The 22082-nt window shown below is 42.6% G+C and overlaps 1 protein-coding gene and 1 long non-coding RNA gene across 7 annotated transcripts in view; one reads left to right on the top strand and one right to left on the bottom strand.

The window, feature by feature from the left end:
- Positions 1 to 22082, bottom strand: part of RABGAP1L (RAB GTPase activating protein 1 like) — a 229893-nt gene that overhangs the window by 32252 nt on the left and 175559 nt on the right. The window lies entirely within an intron of this gene.
- Positions 19 to 10446, top strand: LOC131581192 (uncharacterized). 2 transcript variants are annotated; one of them, XR_009278024.1, is made up of 4 exons: positions 19 to 113; positions 1025 to 1144; positions 7418 to 7551; positions 10190 to 10431. It is a non-coding gene; the product is annotated as an uncharacterized LOC131581192 (long non-coding RNA). The 2 variants fall into 2 exon arrangements; XR_009278023.1 differs by lacking the exon at positions 19 to 113 and having other exon boundaries at positions 905 to 1144; positions 10190 to 10446.

The raw sequence follows: 22082 nt of genomic DNA, 5'->3' as shown, positions 1-22082 counted from the left end.
CTCACCTCCATTGCCTTGGGGGGGGTTTGGTATCTTCTCGTAGAGCAAGTTCGGAGCGTGGGGCTGCTCCTGGCCCCTCCCCGCTGTGCTGACAAAGGCAACTGCTGCCAGAGGTACGGTCCCTTCCCACATCCCCTCCCAGCCGCTGGCATCCGCGCCAGGGGCTCCCAACAGGGCTTGGCATTACCTTGGAACAGTCAGGTAGGCGCAGGGGAGGGAGCAGGTGGTGTAACAACAAACATTCCCATGTTAATGAAAGACCAATTTAATTCTGCGATAAGGGCAGGAGGTGGAGAATGCAAATTATCAAACATACTCCATAGCTGCAGCTACTCGAACCCCTCCCCTGATTTAGCCAACAGGCTGAAATTTCCATTTATAAGGAATTATGGACCAGAACTACGTTTTTCTTTTCCTCTTAGAGAGGTTACAATTACTTAACAGAATTACATCTGCATATTATTGTATAATTACTTCAGTAATTCTCATACCTATTCATAACAAAGGGTTTATAATTTTGGCATGTTCTAACTTGCAATTGCAAGAACTAACAACTGATTTGTGACGTTGTCTTATGCATCTCTTTAAATAGAACGTTTTTCAGTTGTTTCAAGCAAATGAAGCTGAGCTGCCTGCAAATCCCTATGATCCTGCATTTTACATCCCTGTTAGCAGCCTGTGCTATACCCTGAATCAGCACACAAAATTATAACTATCAAGCCAGGTAAACGAAATATTTTGAATTAAACTGATGAAAGCAAACACATCCACCCAGGCACAACTGCAGCCTGCTCACACCAGCGTAGCTGGAAGGGAAAGGGCAAGCAGAGATGCTTGCCCATCTCCTCAGGCCACACTACACACTTCTCCCAGCCCCCCCATACACAGCCATCCTCTGCTGGGGTTTTTAGGTGCTGAAGTGATGAATAATATACCAAAAGACAATAAAACCCATGTAGAATATTCATATTTCCTTACAGCAAAGAGCACATCTTTGTCTAACACCACATCTACCTTCCTCAAGGACCAGGAACGCAGACCCCTCCACGACACAGCTGTGAAAGCATACCTCTAAAGCAGGAATTTTTGGAGAAGCAGTGCAACCAAGCAATCTGGAGACAGAGGAGAGCCAGCAGAAGGACAGGTGAGCTGTAGGAAACTGCTAACTTGTAAAGCTAAGTAGCTCTAATTGGAGTTGTTGGGATTTAAAAGCCGGTGGTTAATAGAGGTGAACGGAAAATTCCTGAATTGAGCAAACCAGCTCTCCTAGGAAAGCAAAATCCTGCTCACTCCCAAGATAAATTCATTCTCACTCCACCCCCAGGAATGTCTTGCTGCTATCTGACAGGGATAGGATCTTCTGACAGACAGGGAAGTGAGGTATGTGCAGCTCCTTGCTAAGAGCTCCCTTCCTGCCACCAGCTCCAGGAACACAAAGGCCTTTTCTGTGATTTGCCTCTCATGCATTAATGAATCCGGGAAGATCACAGCCGTCTTCAGAGAAGGAAACATAAAACCCCTTTCAGAGCACTTAGAATGGCATTTGGCAGTCTTCAAGATAAGTTTACATGTCTTTTTCCCCCCAGTGGGAATGAATAACGATAGTATCAGCTCTTCTTGTAATTCTGAACCCACAGGAAGGGCTTTTTCAGACACATCCAGCAAGAGAAAGCCACCTGGTTACAAAGTCAAACGCTGTGGATCACACACACGCTTCTATTCTCTCCTCACCCACAAAGGGCTTGCCAACCATCAGAGAGCAGCAGAAACTGGAACTCTGTTCCAGTTTTAGACATGTTTCTAGATTCCACATGTGACTGGAATGCAAAGTCACCGTGGCTCGCAGGAATGACCTGCATCATTCCAGAAATGCATTTTCCAGGCTCTAACTGGTTGGCAATTGCTTCTCCAAGATTTATTTTTATTATTTAAAAATGTCAGATTAACATGGCCTATTTTTTTCCCCCCCCAAAAGAAGTGGGTGTATGCACCTGTGTTTCTCCTAAAATAATTCTCCAAATGTGTGGAAAAATCTGGGCTTGGTGTGCTTTAGCACATATAAGTTACAAGGGTAAATCCTCCCAATTAGCTTGCTCCTGGTTTGAAAGCAGGCACAATTGTAAACTAATTTCTGCAGATTAAAGCCAGCAAGGCCATCCCACTGGAGAGAGGGAATGTGCTCTCCCAGTGGTGGCAGAGGTCAGCGTGGCTGGAATTGCTGAGGCATTCCCGACACACCGGTGATGCACTCCCCCCTCAGTGGAACTGTGGAGTCCAACATAGGGAAGAGCTGAGGACCTGAGAATCTTCATTTTATGGTGCCAAAATCCCAAATTCCCCTCTCCCAGCCTCCCCAAATCTGCTGCATGCCACACAAAAAGCTACTCGTGCTTCCAAGCAACAACTGCTGTATAAGGATTTTCTTCCACAGTGATCCTATAGATAATCTTTGAAGAAAGAAAGTAAAACTCTTTATCAGCCACACCCTAAAACCCGAAAGGGCGAAGATCAGTGCAGCTAATCACCTCCCAGCCTAGCGGAGCTCTCTTCCTGGGTATCTGCAAGCACATTCTCAACTAATTCTGTTCTGTGTCTTTGCTCTGTTCCTCACCGAGGTGGTTACTAGCACTTGAAATTTTAAGGGTTTGGGTCAAGTTCGCTCTTCATTTCAGGTTTTATATAACGTAGAACTACAGCTAAATAAGGCATGCCCAAAATAAATCTGCCTGTTTTGATTTCTAAAACCACACAAACATGAACAAGATGAAACAGCAGCTTAGTTGGGACACCAGCTTACAGGTACATGCTCATTATTCAGCTCAGTACATTCCAGATTATTTTGAAGCTTTTAAAATTAATTAATGAACCTCTTTTGATTTTTTATTTATTAAATTCACACTTTTACTTTATGTTTTGATACATCTCTCCTGTCCTGCCACTATCACTTTTCTAAGGGCAGAAGAAGTTATTTACTCTCTCCAGCCAGGCTTCCTTCAGATGAGAATGGTCTGCCAGAAATACTTTGCTTCATGAACTTAATTCTTGCCTGCTAAGAATCTGGGTTAGAGTTGCACTGACTCTTTGCTTGTTCATGTTATTCCAGTGGCAAAGGCAGCACATGACTCTAACTCAACTCCCAGTGCATTTTATTGCTTAGCCCCACAAGGAGCTGTGGTGTGATAGGTGACAGAGGAACAAGGAAAGAACCAGCCATCCCTGAGCCAGTATTGATACCAAGTAAAGGAATACTGAATCTCAGTGTGAGTTTTTGAAAATTCCAACTTTTTGGCTGTCGAAAAAGAGATTTTACAGGATATTTGGGGCATACTTTGCATTTACCCAATATAACCAAGTGAGCTGAGCATATTTCCTCTTTCCCCATCTTTGTGTTTTGGCAAACAGGGTATTTTCTTTTCCTGTTTGGAAAAGCAAGGGGCAGTACCAGTGAGCTCCCCAACAGGCAAACACTCCTCCAGCTTAGGCCTCTGAATGGGCCAGGCTCGTTTGGAGCAGTGAGAACACTACAGAAACCATACAGAAAGAATGGGCAGAAATTCCTGATCTGCCTTGAAGCACAATTTTCTGAAAAACATCAGGTTTCCTCCACCTGGCTCCTGTGTCACCCTTCTCTCTGGGGACCCTTTTGTATCTCCTTCCAGTTCCATGATAGCAGACATCCACAAACAACTCAACTCCACAACTCAGAGAAGTGGTGACAGTTCCAGAGTAGAGCCAGGTACCAGGGACCTCCCTACACCTGCCCCATAGCCATGGCCAGTGTCTCCTAAACCTGTGCTCTCCACGATCACTACCAACAGGTCCCCCAGCTGCTGAATAGACAAACATAAACAACTGGTTTGCCATGACAAGAATCTCTGATATTCCCTGGAGTTACTAATCCAAGAACTGAATAATGCTTGTATGGCATTTAGACTGCACAAATGCTGTTTAGAGCTGGATTCCATAATAAACTCAACACTACCTGTGAAATGTATTTTAAACTTGTTGTATTTATCATTTCACTTGTTACTGAAAAGAAAAAAAAATGGGTCAAGCATATTGTCCAAGAAAATTAATGTAAGAGTTGTATAGGGATGCTTTGCACTTACAATGATTTCCATGGATTTCTGTCCTGGTTTCAGTACAGGTTGATTCAGGGATTTCACCTAAACAATCTGCTGTCTTTTCACTTATAGCAAATGATCAGCAAACCAAAGATACTGATTAACATTAGTCAGCACATTAAATAGCAACATCTGTCACATGAAGAGACACACATGGCCCAGGATTCCAGCCTTCTCATTCCAAACCCACATTTGACTTTCTTTCTCAAGGTAGATCCGTCTCTCCATATTTTTCATTCCTTTCTCAAAGAGGGGTTAATGGTCCTGAGAGGGAGGATTAATTTTCCTGACAGTCCTTACCTATGTCCCTAAGGAAGGCTAATAAAGGTAAATTTAAAGGAAAATGCAAAACTCTAAGGAATACTATTATTGTTGTTACCTGTCAAGTTTGCTCCAGTGCTGAGCCAGCCATGCTGCACAGGGAGAATGCAGTGACATGTTTACCTAGATGACCTGAAGTGCCCTGTTTCAGGTCAGATTTTAGTATCTTTACTGACTATCACTTTGCACCTGACCTTCAGTGTGGGACAAGAAAAAAAAAGGGGAAAGAAGGAAAGGCTGGAGAGCCAGATGCCATGAGAAATTCTTGTAGTTGAGTAACAGGAAGAAAAAGGCAGGACCACAGTACATCCTCTGCTCTTCAATCCCACAGGAGCTGGCCATGCACAAAGTCACCAGGACACTCTTGGCTGTGCTGGTGTCCCACTGACACCCTGACAGGAGCCCCATGGGAAAGGTGAGACATTCTGTATGCAAACAGCACAGTGGTAATGGCGTATTCCCAAAACAAAAAATAAATCTGCCTTCTGATTGCTTGAAAGATGAGATAAGGAGTAATCTGAAGTGATGTGGGTGAGCAGGAAATGGCACATGGTGCCAGCCAAACTGGGCTAAACCGGGCAGACCAGTCCAGGCACCTTCCCTGAGGTTGAGCAGTCAGTGTGACTGTGAGACATGGTCTAGACTGAGGCATGCCCAATGACTCTGAAATGAGATCATTTCATGCATTTTGCATTAGAAGTACAAACTACTGACACCTTCCAGGAGAGTGGCACGTCCCTCAATACTGGAGTTAAAGATCAAGGCATTAACTCGGAGGTCACAGGACTGAATGCAGCCCAGAAAAGTCCAGTGAACAGCACTTGCTGATAGATGTTGATACCAAAGGTAACAAACAGCAGCTGATACAGAGAAGGCATTTGACCTGAGACCCATATTCTAGGAAAGGCAGAAAGCAGCTAAGTCTCTGTACTCCCCCAGAAAAATTCCCTGGGAATTTGCACAGGTCAGCTCCAGGGGAGAAAGGAAGATCAGGACCATGCAAGCTGATCAGCTGTATATGACTACTTGTAGTATCCACTAATCTAAACTCCACATAATCCTCTGCCCCTAAATCCCTATTCATCATCATCCAGTACAGTGAAAGGGAAATTCTGTTCTCACAAGATGATTTGGGAGACAAACTATTCCAGTACTTAACTGTGCTGATCTAGTCTCCCACTGGGAAAATCTGCATCTACATTTAATGCTTCAATATAACACAATGAGAAAAGCTTCTGTATTTACATGTGATTTAAAGATTACCCTGTCTCGATCTGACTGTTAATAAGCTTATTTTAAGAGCTCAAATGGCATCTGTGGAGGGGCAGAGAAGGCAAATGCTGCCACCAGTTATCAAAAAGCTCTACATGACAATTCAGGTATTTCTTCAGAAACCAGAGACCAGAGCTATTTCCATATATTCTTCTACCCTCCCCATCTGGCTTATTCTAGCTTGTCTTTTATGTAAAATCTTGTCTATAGGTCTTGTATTACTTACTACTATGATACCTAGTCAACTAAAATAAATGAGACACTTTCTAAAAAAATACCAACATAAGGAATTGCTCCAGCTCAGCACAGATGTCCACAGGGCAAGAGGACATTTTCTACTCATATCCACGTGCTCAGGCTGGGCACAAAGTGCTGCTTAAGCTGAGGTCAAGTGCAAGGGCTCTGCTCCCTTGGAAGCTCCCTCGCTCCCAGTGCTCCTGTTGACTCCTCTCAACGTCCAGCTGGAGGCCTATATTTAGAGACAAAATTGAGCCATAATTTCTCATCTGTACTGCATTTTTTAATGTCTTTCATGTAAAGGAAGTGTTTGTGCAAAATTCCTTTGGCAAGAAGTGCAAGGGAAGTGCTGGTAATGAGTGAGAGCCCATCAAAGAAAAACAAAGAATGCAATAAAATTTGAATTATTTGCAGAAAAAAAGTTTTTAAAATAGGCTTCTATCACCATAAAATTCCTTAATGTATTTCCAAAGTACATATTTTATATGATCACCATCATTACTTTCACTGTTTGCAAAGTCAATGAAGCAAAATAAACCAACTCACAAGAAAGTAATAACTAACATGAAAAAGGAAAGCTATGTTGCTGTCTACAGTGAATTTCACGTGTCATGTAAGTCCAGGTATCTACATAATGGTTTGAAAGGTTATAGATGTCCCTCTCTCATTTGTGACAGAGTAACTGTTTCCCAATTACTCTTTATCCTGGAATCACAGGATGGTTTGGAAAGGACATTCAGAGGTCATCTTGTCCAACCATGTTGCAATGAGCAGGGATATCTTCCAAAATAATTACTCTTTGAAAGCAGTGAAGGATTTGATCACCTTTCCCACACATAGAATCATAGATGAGAAAATATATGATGGTTGTTTCTTGGAATGCCACACAGTATCTTTCTTCTGTAGATATTTCTCACTGCAGAACTTCCCAGAGAAATACACATGGACTTAGTAACACTCCTGGAAGAGTTGCCTGGGGACTGGCAACTGATTTATCAGGGCATTAACTGGAATCCCCCAGCTTTAAGGAGAGTGAAACCAGTGAGTCCCACTCAATGAGCATATCCCTGACACTGCTTGGTACTGACGTGAGGGTGGAGGTATCTCACGGGGAAAAATAAAACCAAAAGGGTAATTTCCTTGATGCTAGTTACAAATATGAAATTGAGAAAGACCAAAAACAGGTCTGAGTCACTTTTCTTATCTCTCCTAATTAAATATAACAGCAGCAAGAGAAAAAGTCCACTCTGAGCTGGAGATGGAATGCCCTAACTCAGTCTCTAGGTGCATGGCCATCCCTTATCAGCAGTGCATGGCACAACGTCCAGGATATTTTGTTGGGCAATACTGTGATATTTTTTTCTCACTTTTTAAATTTTTTCCATTTTTCCATTTGGAATGCACAACTGGTGCTCTGTTTATCAGTATTGTTTGCATTCCTGTGCTCTTCTTGAATCTTTCAGAGTTACTTCAGGGGATTTTTGAGAGCTGGCTGGGCCCGCTACCACCAAAGAGAGAACAAGAGTCTGCAGCACAGATCAGTGATCAAGACAGCCACGGGGCAGCCACGTCTTCTGCAATGCCCATGTCTGCTCAGGTTTGTTTTGCCCTTTTTCAGCACCAAAGACCACCCCACATTTTGCCAGAGCTCCCAAAGTTCAAGAGTGACAGTATGCTCTCTGGGAAGGGCCAGAATGAGAAATGCAGAGATCCTCCCCCATCCCAGCCACTTGTCTGCATCTGGGTGTAATTCAAGATGTTACACATCATCTCCTGTTCCCTAATTGTCTGACATCTCCCCATAGGAAAGATCCTATTCTTCCTATCTTCAACCAAGGAAATTAAGATGTGTTGATTTATCTTCTCAAATGTACCTGAAAAAGCCTCTCAGGGCAGTAGAAGTTATTCCTGAGCATTCAGGTTGGTATCAAGTCTCCTGTGCTTTGTCCACACCTCTGAGAGGTGACAGAATACATGAGGTAACTTCACCTGCCGGAGCACCTGAGCTCTGGGTGAGCAATGGCACCAAACCCTACACCTGACACAAACAGCACAGCTTGGCTTGAGAATCTCATCCATATTAAAAAACTACATGGGGCTGCTGGTCAGCAAAGGTTTTATAATCAGCACCCCTCTGGCTGTAAAGAAGTGGACACCCCAGAGAAAGATGTGTCATAAATGACAAGACCAAGAGTCTATTTTGAAAAAACAAGAATGCATCATGAGCATGCCAAGCCACTCAGATATAATTTAGCTTTCCAAATGGGTAAATGAATGCTTAAAGTAAATAAGAAAATTCAATCTGGACTTAAAACATCACCTTATCTCACTTTGATATAAAAAAATTTACATCTGCCCTTGTGCACAACCCCTGTTTTGCAGGACAGTATATAAAACTCAAGTGTTCATGTCCTTCTCTCTTGTTCTCCCCAAAGAGTCAGGTAATAGCTGGATCATCAAAGTAGAAAAAATATTTTTTAGCAAAAAAAAATCCACAATGAAAACTACAGCAATTAGACAAAGAAGCTGTCAGTTAGTGCAGCCAAAGACTGTAAGGAGAGACCCAAAAGGCAACATCTGTTGAAGAAGTATAGTCCAGAGACTCAGCTCATGAATGTTGGCTCTGCTTCCTGAAACAAAAAGGAAATAGGGGAAAAAACAGTTTGGTCCCTGTTTGTTCCAAACAAATCTCTACAGGATTCACTCCCTTCTTTCTCAATATAGTATTTCTATGGTATTGTGCAGGAGGTGCAAAATACTGGAGCTTTTGAGAGTCTCTGAAGTTTTTACTGAGGAGTGTGGCAGTGATTTCACCAAAGAAAGAAAAACAGGACAAACACAGCCAGGCTATGGTGCAGTATTCCTGCTTAATGCTTTCCTGGCTGTGAGAAGTGACTCATATCAGTGCTGCTGATTTTCTGCTTGCCATGGAGGTTCTCTGGGCAATGCAGGATGTAACAGAGCACACCAACCACTTCCAGTTTCTCTGGTTTTGGGAGCACATCTGAAACAAATGGCACAGCAACATCCTCATTACACCTCTGCTCTCCTCTGCTATCCACCTGTAGCCACTGTAAATGCTCTGCCAGTTCATCTGTGCACCAAGCACTCCATCAGCAGCCTGTTACTGCCGTGGATGTAATCTCAGACAAAGCTGTGCCCTGGTTGGGATCCCAACCCCACCCTACAAAAATGCAGCTGGTCCTGCAGAACTGCCTGTACAGCAGGGCTCTTCCCAGCACTGCTGGGCAGGAAAGGATAACCATCTCCTCACTCTCGGCAGAGCTGGTTAGGCTGCAAGAGGTCTGGAATGTGGACAGTGCTGAAATTAAAGCAGCCAGAAATAAAGTAAGTAGAAAAATGGCTTAAAACCATTTTTGTTCTGACCTGTAAGCAGTCCACAGCCAGCTATGCCTTTAAAACATACATTACACTCCTGGATGCCACTCCAGCTCAACATATATCCTGAGAAGTTTGCTCAGTTGATGAACAGGAAAAACAGGGCAGAGGATGGTGCTGGACAAGCAGCTATGCAAGTCAAGGCATCCTGGTGCAACCTGGAGGCTTGTGGCTCTGCTTCTGCAGTAGGGAAGAAATCTGTTTAGCTATGTAAATAAGATGCATAAATAAATAAATAAGAATAGGAGTGGGCTGAAAAAAAGCACCCAGACCCTGGCCTCTTCAGTATCTTGCAGGTCGCTTAGCAACAGGCTAGCTGCTGCAGGGTAAAAGAGCATGAAATCAGCATCTTTTCAGCAAAAGACAAATTGAATGGAAATGTGGGGAGGTGGCCTTTTCCTGGCAGCAGTGAGGAAAGAAGTTACTGGTGAATCTGATCCTGTGGGCATCCTTTTGGAGGGGTTCCTGAATGCAGGGATTGTTAATTAACGTGGCTGAGAGGCTTCATCCTGCCAGCAAACTGATAAATTCCAGAGCACGCCTGGGAAACCAATAATTCCATCTTGATTAAAATTTTGTCAGTTACAGTCACCTCCTGGGTTAATTACTTATTAACCATCTTAAATAGCTCAAACCAAATTCTGTCAGACTCCCCTGGCTATGTTGGTGCCAGCTGACCATAGAGCATGTTTTCAGTGGCAGTTACCTTAAACCATTTCTTCAGCATTGCATGTTCAAGTTTTATCTCCATGCCATCTCTGCATTCACTAAAGGAACAAGCACCCTGTGAATCTTTAAGTAACTGAATCTCAGCAATACAAATCCACTTATTCTAGGCAGGCAATTCATCTGAACCTGACTGCTTCTTCAGCCTTCTGGAACGACCTCGTGTGGGCACAGAAGAGGATCATTATATTGACAGCAGCTACTAGAGAGAACTGAGCTATGAGAGCAGCAAGAACAACATGTGGACATTTTGTGGAGGACTTAAATGAGAGTTCTGAATGAAAGATTTTTCTGGGTCACCTAATCTGGGCCTGGAGTGTACCAGTTGATTGTTTTCCACTGCTAAATGTAGCTGGATGATGGCAGCAAGGCACAACCAGGGACCTTTGTGGCACATGATCCACTTAGAGGTGGTGTGGGATGATGGTTGGGTCAGCAGAGAGGCTAAGTGGCTTGTCTAGGAATCCAACAGGAGGAGCAAAGGGAAAACACAGTGGCTTTGCTCCCTGCTTTATACACACACAAAGCAGTAATAACTCATTTTACTCCTTATTTACAGATAACTTGTACTTGTGTGGCACTTCAGCAACAATGAAAATCAGCTGGGGGCTATAAGTGAACCAAATTTGCTTGGAGCAGGGAAACTTCTCACCTGCATTTTATCCTTCTCAGTTCCCCATCACAGCACTTAATCTTTCCTGTGATGGGGTGGAAGGTTTAGAAGCCATCTCCAGTTCCATAGGCAGGAAATTACATAGTATAGAACAAGATGGCTGCTTTCAATCCTTACAACTTTAAAAATTACTTCTGTGTCCTTGGGAGCTGCACACAGAGACATTTGGCAATATTTTGTTTCCCTCCTTGTCTGGGGCTGAAAGGAAGGCGATTGTGGCTCAGTGAGGAACACTTAGATGAGCTATCCTCCATTTCCTTAATGAGCCTATTAAGTGACTCATCAAAGGTGTAAGGACCAGTCTCAGAAGGGAGAGGCACACCGAGGTAACTGACTGCACTGAGATATTCCTAGTGCACACAAAACAACTACAGTATATGCTACAAGAGTTAATTGGGAATAATGTGATTCCGGTGCTAGGGAAGTACACAGATGGAAAACACCTTGGCACTTTTCCTTTTTGCAGGCTGGAGTTGTCTATACCTGAGCTCACAGCTCCAGCTTTTCCTCCTCTGAATGAGGGATGACAAAATCCTGCTGTGACACCTCCATCTCTGGGGTATTTGCAGAGTCAAGCATCTGGTGGAACTGTTCCTGCTCCCTGAGCCTGAGCAAAATCCATGACTTCAGGAGGAGAAACTTGGTTTAGGACACGAGAACCAAAGACCATATCAAAATTCAAACGGAATTTTATTCTCTGCTTTCCTAAATGAGTCCTTGAAGGTGTGCATGCCAGAATTTAATCTTTCCAAGGAGATTTAAAAGTACTGCTGTATTAACTCAAATACACCAGGCATACAGCAACCAGCTCACGTCACTCTCCACCACACTGGATTTTATTTACAAGGTTAACTATGATCCACTGTTGCCCATTTTCCAGAATCTTGTGTTCTGACCGTGTATTAAGAGAGGAGCAAGGGAAGCAGGAAGAGCAAATAGCATCAATAATGCTTAGGAGACTGAAAGAGAAGATGTACTAAAACACATGCCTATTTCTCCTGAAATGCCACTTTATGTCAACTGCCATGGTTTCCAGGCTGTCAGAATTGAATTATATTGTAATTACATCCTATTTGGACAAGGTCACAAGAATAAAAGCTTAGTACTTTCCTCCATTACAGGTGCTGTATGTTCTTACACTCCTGCAGCAGACAAGCCTCCTTTTCTAATGGCAACAAATTTGTCTTCAGCATAAAATGCTGGTTTAAGTCCATTAGTGCAAGGTGAGGCACATTAAAAACTTAAGAGCCATCATTACTGATCTTTCTGAGAAACATCCCAGAGCACAGATGTCTATATTCTCTTCCTAATCCTTACAATTCACTTTATATCATAACAGCAACAAAAAGGAAACAAATACAAAATGCAGACCCATGTAACCTTACAACAGGTGCTTGTCCTACTTGAGCCCTCATCAGTGAGTACAGATGTGAGAAAGTCCTTACATCAGGGACTTGAACATTTCTCAGGTTTTTTCACCTTTCCAGCAATTTTTCCCCAAATTCCTATGACAGTATATAATCTTGTACAATATTCCTGCATGATGGATCAAAGGTTGAAAATCCACAAGTCATATAGGTAAATAGTTCTATTGTTTAAACAGGAACCCTGCAAACACAGTGTGGCAAAGTCCTTCTGCCAGACAGGATCATTACTGACATTTTGTGGATGTCAAAATAAAGAAAGATTAGAGGAAAATAGAGAGGGACTCTTGGCTGTTCTCAGGGGAGCCTGGGTTCCCAACAAGCCTCTGTGAGCTCCCATCCCAGTGCTGGATCTATAAATGTGCTGCTCCTTTCCATTAGAGACTCAGCCACCAGAGGAGATGCTGCTTGATGGAGAGAGAGATGGATGAGAGCAGTGAAACATGAGATGGGTTCTGGCACAGCCCACAACCAGCTGTGCTCCCAATTCCCCTCAGGAATTAGTGCTGCACCTGGGATGAGTATTTTCACTCCAGGCTGGGAATGGATTTTCCAGGGTCACCAAGTCCAGGCAGCGCCTTCCTGCCCTATATATCCTCAGCTCCAACCAGAAGTGTTTTTATCAAGTCTTGAAGTGCTTGATTTGTCATGTTGGCTGGAGAAGATGGCTCTGGTGCACACTGGGACAAAAGGAAAAAACATATGGCTAAACCAGATCCCCCTCGGCTAGAGAGTCACTGCCTTTGCAGAACCCCTCATCAGAATTCTGGGAAACACAAACTGTGCCAAGGAAGATGCTCCTTTCCTAGCACATGTCCTTCCTCCTGCACAAGGAACATGCCCTGCTTCACATTGTGCTAGAAAAGGGAAAAACTAAGCAAGTTCTCTTGAAAGAAGTTCATTACAACACAAACCTACATTTCACTTTGCATTACAAGAAAAACAAGGGCCAAATTTGCCTCAGAGCTTCCTGCTGTTACCTAAAGCAACAGGATTTGTGTCCACACAAGCTCACCTGAGTATGACAACCTGGACAAGCAGGTGGAATGAAGAAAACTCTGTTGTGATCTGTATTCTCTGGCACAAAAATACAGCTCCTTTCAGCAAGAGAAATCCCTTTCACCACTGCCTCATGAGGAAAGACATCCCAGACACTGTTTTCAGGACTATTTAAAATTTGAAAGTAATGCAGTAGTGACAAGGTGATGGAATTTTTTCCCCATTTCTGACAGGTCTGGTAGATTGCAAAATCATCAAAAGGAACAGGCTGACAATAAAGTTTTTGTGTGTCATCGGCAGTGGGAAAAGAAATGAGCCCGAGGTAAGGAAAGCAGTTTCTCAGACAGCAGAAACATTATTCAGTCCTGCTGCTTGCAACAGGTGCCTTGGGGTGTGCAGGAGCAAGTGGAACATGGCATCCTCATTAGGCAGTTAGGAAGCAAAGCCCTGATCCCTCTTCCAATTCTTCCCACTGCTCCTGACTGGCTGAAACAGAATCAATATTCCCTGCTGTGTAAAGAGCGAGTCCTGGCTGGCACAATCAGGTGGCTTACTCAGACTGCCATGAAATTGTTCCTGGCAAGGATGCACGGTAAGGGCATTGATCTTGTGCTCTAAGCTATGGGTTAACCAAAGGATTTCTGAGATTAAAAAGAAGCTGCTCAGACAGCCACTTGACTCTGAAGAACTTCAGCTATAGTTGAACTTTTTTTTCCCCCAGAGGCTGACACATTAAATTCTGAGCCTCTTCAAGTTAAGTCACAGTGTGTGTGTGTGTTAGTGAATGCACACCTGTATTTCTTACACAGGTAAGGAGTGAGGAGCACCCTCCAGGCTGGTGCCATGTGCAGCTGCACCTGGGCTGGGGGACTGTTGAAGCCGAAGATTTTGCAGCTCTGCTGTCACAGTAACTGAGTGATTCAAGCTGACACTGACCCTGAGCCATGTGTGCACACTGAATTCATGCCTAGACTTCCAGATTTAAGAGATTATTTATTAACACAGAATCAAAAAATGGTTTGGGTTGGAAGGGACCTTAAAGCCCATCTTGTTTCAATCCTGTGCCATGATCAGGGACACCTTCCACTAGCCCAGATTGCTACAAACCCCATCCAGCCTGGCCTTGAACACTTCCAGGGATGGGGCATCCACAATTTCTCTGGGCAACCTTTTCCAATGGCCTCACCACTCTCATAGGGAAGAGTTCCTTCCCAATATCCAATCTATATTTACTCTCAGTTTGAAGCCACTGCCTCTTGTCCTGTCACTCTGTGCCCTTGTAAACAGTTTCTCTCTGGACTTCTGCACCTATACTAATTATTATAATGATTAACTTGGAGATGAGATTTTCTGTTTTTTCATGTCTTTTAACTAACTTGCAGAATCTAATTTTGGTTAAAGATTATTGCCCATGAAATTGCATTAATTAAGCAAAGGAAGTTGAAAGAATAACAGATAGGGCAACACAATGAGGTCCCATCTTCATCTGCTGCTTGAACAACTGGATAGAACAATGAGGTACCACCAGATATAATTTACTTATGCTCAAACATAACCAAACTTAACAATATAAACAATGTAACACTATGTTTACCATCCTACTCAATCTCTACAAGAGAAACAAGGCTACAGTACACTCAAAATAAAAGCAATTTACTGTGGGAAACCAGAGAATCCTGAAGCAAAGCAATCAGAAGATCCTAAAAATGTGAGTATTGCCCTTATAAAGCACTCAGCTACAGTCCTGCTCCTGTAGCTTCACACTGCTCAGAGAACAGCCAAGTAACTATTTGCTGAATTTAATTTCCAACAGTGTCAATAATGCCAAAAACAATGCCTAAGGTTTGTAATGGCAAGTTATTAGTAAGACCTTCAGCTCTAAAAGCTGCTGTCCCTGCAGAGCTCTGTGTTTATGAAATGCAGTCACCATCTTCTCTACTTTGTTTTGTTTGTCCCCTCATTTTCAAAGCAGAGAAATAAATCCAAGTGCAGGTGCCTGAGAAATGAAACACCAGCAAAAATACATGAAGACAGTGCCCCCACTGCTTCTTCTGTTTATTTGCAAAAGCCCTGAGGGAAATAAGAGAAAATTGTCGGGCTTTGCCTTTTCTTTTCTTTCTCCTCCAATTACTTTTACAAGTTTAGCTCTAGGTCTCAGCATAGCACAGTGCTTCAGAATTTGTCACCTCATTTAATTTGTCAAAAAACAAAATGAACCCAGTGTCCCATCCCAGCTGTTCTCTGTGCTACACTGAGAGTGAATCACTGCTTTTCCCCCCGAGTCACTGTGTGCATTAGCCATTAGCTCTGGATTATCAGAGCTTTCTGCAACACAGAATCACAGAATTACATAGAACCACAGAATGGTTTGGATTAGAAGGAACCTTAAATCTCATCTTGCTCCACCCCTCTGCCACAGGCAGGGACACCTTCCACTAGACCAGGTTGCTGCAAGCCCTGTCCAGACTGGCCTCAGACACTTCCAGGGAAGGGACAGCCACAAGTTCTCTGGGCAACCACACCAAACCCCACTCCTGGCTGTTTCCAAAAACTTAATTTCTTTTTATTCTGTAATATCTGCAGGAATAAAATAACCACAGAATTTCTGAGGACACATACCATAATGACTGATCAAAAAAGAAAAAAGGCAGCTTGATTTTTTTTCCCTAAATGCAATCACTTCCCAATGCATGCATTCTAAGACTTCTAGACTTAAAGGGTAATTCTCTGTGGGTGCCCTGAACTCCCAGTAGACAACAGAGCTTCCTCCTCTGCTGTTCAGAGGGAAGAATTCAGAGTTTCTCAGGTCACAGGAGTTGAGTTCTAAAATAATAAAGAGAAAATATTTTTCAGGGCCATAGGTAACACCAAAACTTTGCCTGGCAAGGGTTGTGCCTTGGCCCCAGTGTCTTTTGCATATGAAGAAACACATTTCCTCAGAATTACTATGCTTGTTACCGCCAAGCTGCTACCTGCACCCTAGACCTGACTGCCTGAAAGGTACCCAAGAGAAGCACAGAGGAATTTCCACCTCCAGGGAGATTTCACCATCTTAAGTCTCAACAGTTTTGTTGATGCTTAAGTCAGTACCAAGGAACACTTCTTTGCCAGCATAAACATGGGGCACAGAGCTTGTTTCCAGGCATTTCTGCATCTGTACTTTTACCTACACCTCCTTCTCCACAAAATATGAAATCCTGTGGGTTTGTTCCTCTTAATAATGGTTGTAAATGCTGATCCTGGGATACATTTCTTCCTCTACAGCCTCTTTTGCATCACAGAAATGTCTTCAAAAAGGACACCATCTTACTGGGAGAATAAGAGGTACTGCAAACCTGCCAGGCACCATCCTCACAGGTTTTCTTCATAGTCAAACTCAAGGCATTCTTTGGGAAAATCAGTTACTGGGTTTGTTTCCTCCAAAGGAAGAGAGTTGAGACCTTCTCCTCTAAAAAGCTATTATGAGCTCTGTCCTCTCAGTAGGAACTCCAGACACTGCTACTGCTCAGCATACAAACCACTACAAGTAGGAAACTTTTTATGAGATATTTTAATGTGTCACCTCACAGGGGGTGAGTCAATGCTCCAGCCAACCTGCATCTGGGATTACAGTTCAGTTTGAGAAAAAGGTTCACTTCCTCTTACTTCTAGAGCTGAGTTATTTTAGACACATTCTGGCAAAGATGCCAGAAGACAGAGCTGTCAAACAGTGTGACTCCCCACCACCTTCATCTCCTGCTCTCTGTACTATTTGCAGAATCAAGGATGGAAAGCAGCTGTTATTCATCCACAGGGAAAGTGCCAGATTCAAGAAGCTCAAACCAGAAGGCCTTTCTGAGGCTGTTTTCTTGCCTCCATTTGGAATGGAAACACCTGTTGTCATACTGAAAATCCCTGACTCCCGATGGCACCAAGGTGAACAAAATGGATTTAGGTGGTCTGCTGAACCATGGAGCAGCTTTCAGGTGCCCTCCTTACCTTGCTGAATGAAACCACTAATAATTTGGACAAAGTGATACAACTGCTGGGGACAGAGACAATCAATGTTTGTATCAACTTTTCCACCTGAAACTTTTACAGTTCTTTGAAGACCCTTACCTGCAACACTGCTGTGGTTGATGCCAGTGCTCACAAGTACCTATGTCAACTAGTGACTAATACAAAGACACCAAAATGTTTGTGCTCAGTAAGGCTGCAGAACTACTTTAAAGGCTCAAAATGTGATTATACTTAACTATTAATCATAAAATTCTATTCCTTTCCTACTGATAAAGAATTAGTGACAAACCTGATGTCCCTTACAATAACAACTCAGTGCAAATAAAAAAAACCAAACCAAACCAACAAAATAAAATAATTGAACAGTTTTACTAATGTTTAAACACCATTAAAATACAGCCTCACTACTGGGTAACATGCCTGCTCACTGGAATATTAAATAAGTATTTTAAGTTAAAATAAATAAACATTTCAAGCTGAAACTATTGTTTTAAATTAACAACATTCCTTTCTATGGTGTTAATGCTTATTACCAAGATTACAATTACATTTAACATCCAACTGCACTACAGGCACTTTAATCTGATTTCCAGGTGCCGGCTCATTGTGTGCCCGACACCACAAAGCCGAGCAGAAAGAAGGAAGCTGCAGCAGGGCATTAAAAAACATGACCCCTGTCACCAGGACAAGTGGATCTGCACTTCAGAGATAACAGCACAGACATCACAAGGGCAATTGATCACTGGCCTTTAATAAGAAATCATATAAAAGCATGTTTTTTCTATAGATCTAAACCAAATGAATTTCAATTTGGTTTGGCCTTTTCTTCATAAGTTGATAAATGTGCAATTTTTAACCTGTCCTTTATACTGGAAGATTAAATAGATACAACACTGGTTTAACCAATGCTTGAGCAGTTTCAGGGCTTTTCTGCAGTTACCTCCTTTGCTTTTCTGTTGCATTTGTGTTGTCTTACCACGATAGCAAGATCCCCAAACAGCTGGATAAATATACACATCTAGAGATAAGCACAGAGTGAGAGAATGCTCTAGACAAAACAGAGAGAGAAAACCAGCTATTTTTAATACTACCCACTGAAACTCACATAAATATGTGAGTTAAACCATGCCTGTAAAAAATCACATCCAGATAGAAGATCAACAGAGGTGTGAAGCAAGTCAGTCATCCACATCAGCAAGGTGTGAGCTTCAAATCATCACTTTGAACTGAAAGCATTTAAATGGCAACATTATAAAGCAGACCAGCAAGCTTTAAATGTCAGAAAAGGAACAATTCTGAAATAAGAGCAAGCTTAGCGCAGCTCTTGCTACTGTAGCCAGTTCTTGACTCTGCTATTATCCATGGCCCTGGTGCCAGCTCCAGCTGGGGGTGCACCCAGGTGGCTCACAGCCTTTTGAGTACACTGAGAGGTGACAAAAATGTGTGTGTTTGCTTTGCACTGGAAAAGGCTCCATTTTCATCATTTTCATTCAGGGTCACTTGCTGGTCTCATTGACGGTGCTGAGAGCAGCAACCTCGTAATCCTGCTGAGGGGCCCAATATTATCCAGAAGGGAGATTTACATGGTTGGGAAGAAGCTTCTCTTGGAAGAAGTTCAGTATTTGAGATCTTTCCTGCTACTGAGGATGGTGAAGGATGAGACCAGGAGTCACTGTAGTGCCTGAGCCAGGTAACAGATGCTGCCCCATGATAGAACAACCTTCCCTTCAGGTTCCTGTACATCTCACCCCACGTGTTCACCTCACCTTCCCTGGGCACAAGGGGTGACATCCCACAGGTAATTCCGAGGATGTCCCCACCTATCCATCTGGTACACTCAACCTCAAGGCATTTCCAGAGCTGCAGTATAACACATTCTGAGTGCCAGCTCTGCTCCGTTTCCAAATGCCACGGGACAGTCACCGAGAAATGGGCACAACTCCCAGAATTCATCTGAAAACTGATGATCCAGGGAATTTTCATATGGAGTAAATCTCCCAGTGAGAATTTCTCCTGTTCCACACCTCACCTGCCTGAAGTCAGGTGTAAGAACAGAGGTCATGGGACTCCTCTATTAAAATCCAAGGTCATTACAACTTCTTTAGGATACACACAGATCTGTACAAGAGAAACTGCAAGAAGTTGCAAAAGGCAACTGAGGCAGATGTTGTGAGTATGAAGAATTTGTAAGATGTTTCCATAAAATAGCACCATTAGGATTACCTTCATGAAACCTAGAAGAGGATCTTACTTCATTTATTCATTTATCAAACTGGGCATCCAAAGACACAGAAAAACTTCTAAAAATTCTTGTAAAGACAGAAAAAAATGAGGAAAGTAAAAAGAATCCCCTCTCCAAAGCATAAGCATAAAAATCCTTCTGTGATTACAAATCCAGGCTATATTATTTCTTAGGCCATATTATTTCATAGTATGAATTAGTTCAAAATGCTCTTTAACAATGGAATATGACCCAACAAGCTCTGTAGGAAATCACTATTTTTAATTCTAATTCCACTGATGTTCCCAGAGACTTCCTTACTGGTAAATGACCACCAAAAATAATTCTTAATTGAAAAAGACATTCTCTAGCACATTCTACACAGAAATTTCATTTAATAGCAGCTTTTTTCTTTGTATTTGCAGATCTACTCGAGAGAAACACAGATACCAATCCTTTTTTTAAAAAAGCATGATGATAGAACTACTTCCAATACAGCCTTTTCAAAATCCAAGGGTTACATCCTGAAATCAATTAAGAAGTTGTGAACATGGAGAAAAAACACCAAGTAGTTTTAAATTTGTCTTCTGTAGGACTAGAAGTAGCTCAGCTAAAGCTCAAGAAAAAAGTAAGCAAGGAGAGGTGGATTTTTATTACATGCTAAAGTCCCATGTTGTTTTGCAGTGAGAGGGGAACAAAATTAAAAGAAATACTGGAAAAGATACAGCTCACTATGAAGCCTGACCACCACACAGTTCTGGTTTTAGATATTTATGCCTCTGTAATTAGCTGAGAAATTATCTCAGCTAAGGAAATGAAAGGAAATCCTCCATTCACTCAGTGTGTGATACTTGCTCTAAAACCATCTATTGTTTAGTCTACAAGTACTAATACAGCCCACAAGCAGTGGAAAGACACAAAGTGCCTCTTTCATGCAGCACAAAAAAACAGTTTAAGGTTTGGCTTTTTTTTTTTTACAGAACAAGTTTTGCTGCATTCAACAAAACAACTGCTCTTCATACAATCTGTGTGTTCCCTGGGACTCTACCACTGATGATAATCAAGAATAAAATCTCCTGTTTGAGCATGTCAGCTCCTGCAGTTATTAGCACTGTTGGTAAATAAATTCAACGATTACAACATCTAATAACATCGAATCATGGACTAGTTTAGGTTGGAAGTGATCTCTGGAGAGCATCTTGTCTAAACCACCCCTTTGAAGGAGGGTGATGATGTACAGCAGCTCACTCAGGGCAATCTGTGTTTCAGGTATCTCCACAGATGGAGATTCCAGAACCACCTAGGCCAATATGTTCCTGTCCCTCCTAGAGAGTACAAAAAACATGTCCAAAAGCCAGTTTATTGTCATCAGTTAAGAGGATCCCAGGACACACTGAGGACTCCACAGCCACTGCTCCTCATCCTCATCTCACGGCCAGAGAGATGCTGCACGGTCAGGGAGCAACGTGACCATGGGGACGAGTGGCACCTGTGACAAGGGTGCAAGTGAGTGGGCACACACTCATTTAATATAAGTTTCACTCTCCCTCCAACAGGGTCTTTCACTGAGTTTCCTCACATTAAGCTCTTGAAGTCTTTTACAGAATGAATTGTATACTCAAGGAGACAACAGAGCCCAACTCCCTACTCATACCAGAGCAGCAGTTACTGGCACAGCAGAAGGTGACTTCAACCTCCTACTTTTTCCCTCCCCTGATAACCCCAGGTCTCGACACTGAATTCTCCCTCCTTTTCAGTTGCTCCTACTAATCCTCACACACTTCTCTAACACACAAGGGGGTGACTTGACTCCATGTTTGCTCCACTCACCTGAGCTTTCCTCTTAACCAGAATCCACAGTGTGTGAAATCCTGTGTATGCAGTGAATTCACTGTCAAACCCTACCCCTTCCTGTCAACTAACAGTTCAGAATGTCATACTCTTCTTATAACTGGCCCCAGGTGCTGAACCCTAAGCACTGAACAACTCCCTCAGGTACACTTCAAAATACTTCCCCAATAAAGCACAGCATGTACACACACTTCCAGTACTAAATGAAAAACTAATGACAAATAACATCATGTGGCACACAATATATTGCACAAGAAAAGGAGAAAGGCATGAGAAAATCATCAAATAGCTCTTCCAACAGGTACCATGAAGACTTCCACCTCAACCTCCCATCAGAAAATACACACTGAGTAAGTAGCATAAAGATAATTCTCCTGTACTTGCTAAGTCCTTAAATTACTCATTTTCAACAACCAAGCAGAGGACTAAATACTAAACATCCCACTTCAGCCTTGTACTTACAAATAGTCTCTTTCAGCAGCAGAGTTGAAATTCAAGTACAATTTTACTAAACTGTTTGCACAGATGCTCTTTTCCTTGGCTGGACTAAACATTCAGATGGCAACACCATTTTTTTCATTAAGATCAGTGTTTTAACCAGAAGTGACAAAGCCCTTGCTTAATAAACGATGAAATTAAGCAGCACAAGGGAAATTAACAAATATATTGAGAGAGAGAAAAAGAGGGAGAGTGTTGGAGGGACATTCAACCTGGTGGGATGTTCTCTATGCATCACTGGGCCACACCAAACATGCACTACCCATCAGAGCTCAAAGTCCAAGAAATGACAAAAACATTTCTTCTCCAAGATCAAACATTAAGCCCCTCCACAGTGA

Source organism: Poecile atricapillus, chromosome 7, assembly GCF_030490865.1.
Source record: "Poecile atricapillus isolate bPoeAtr1 chromosome 7, bPoeAtr1.hap1, whole genome shotgun sequence".
NCBI classification, from domain to species: Eukaryota; Metazoa; Chordata; class Aves; order Passeriformes; family Paridae; genus Poecile; species Poecile atricapillus.
This window is presented reverse-complemented; position numbering and strand designations above follow the sequence as displayed.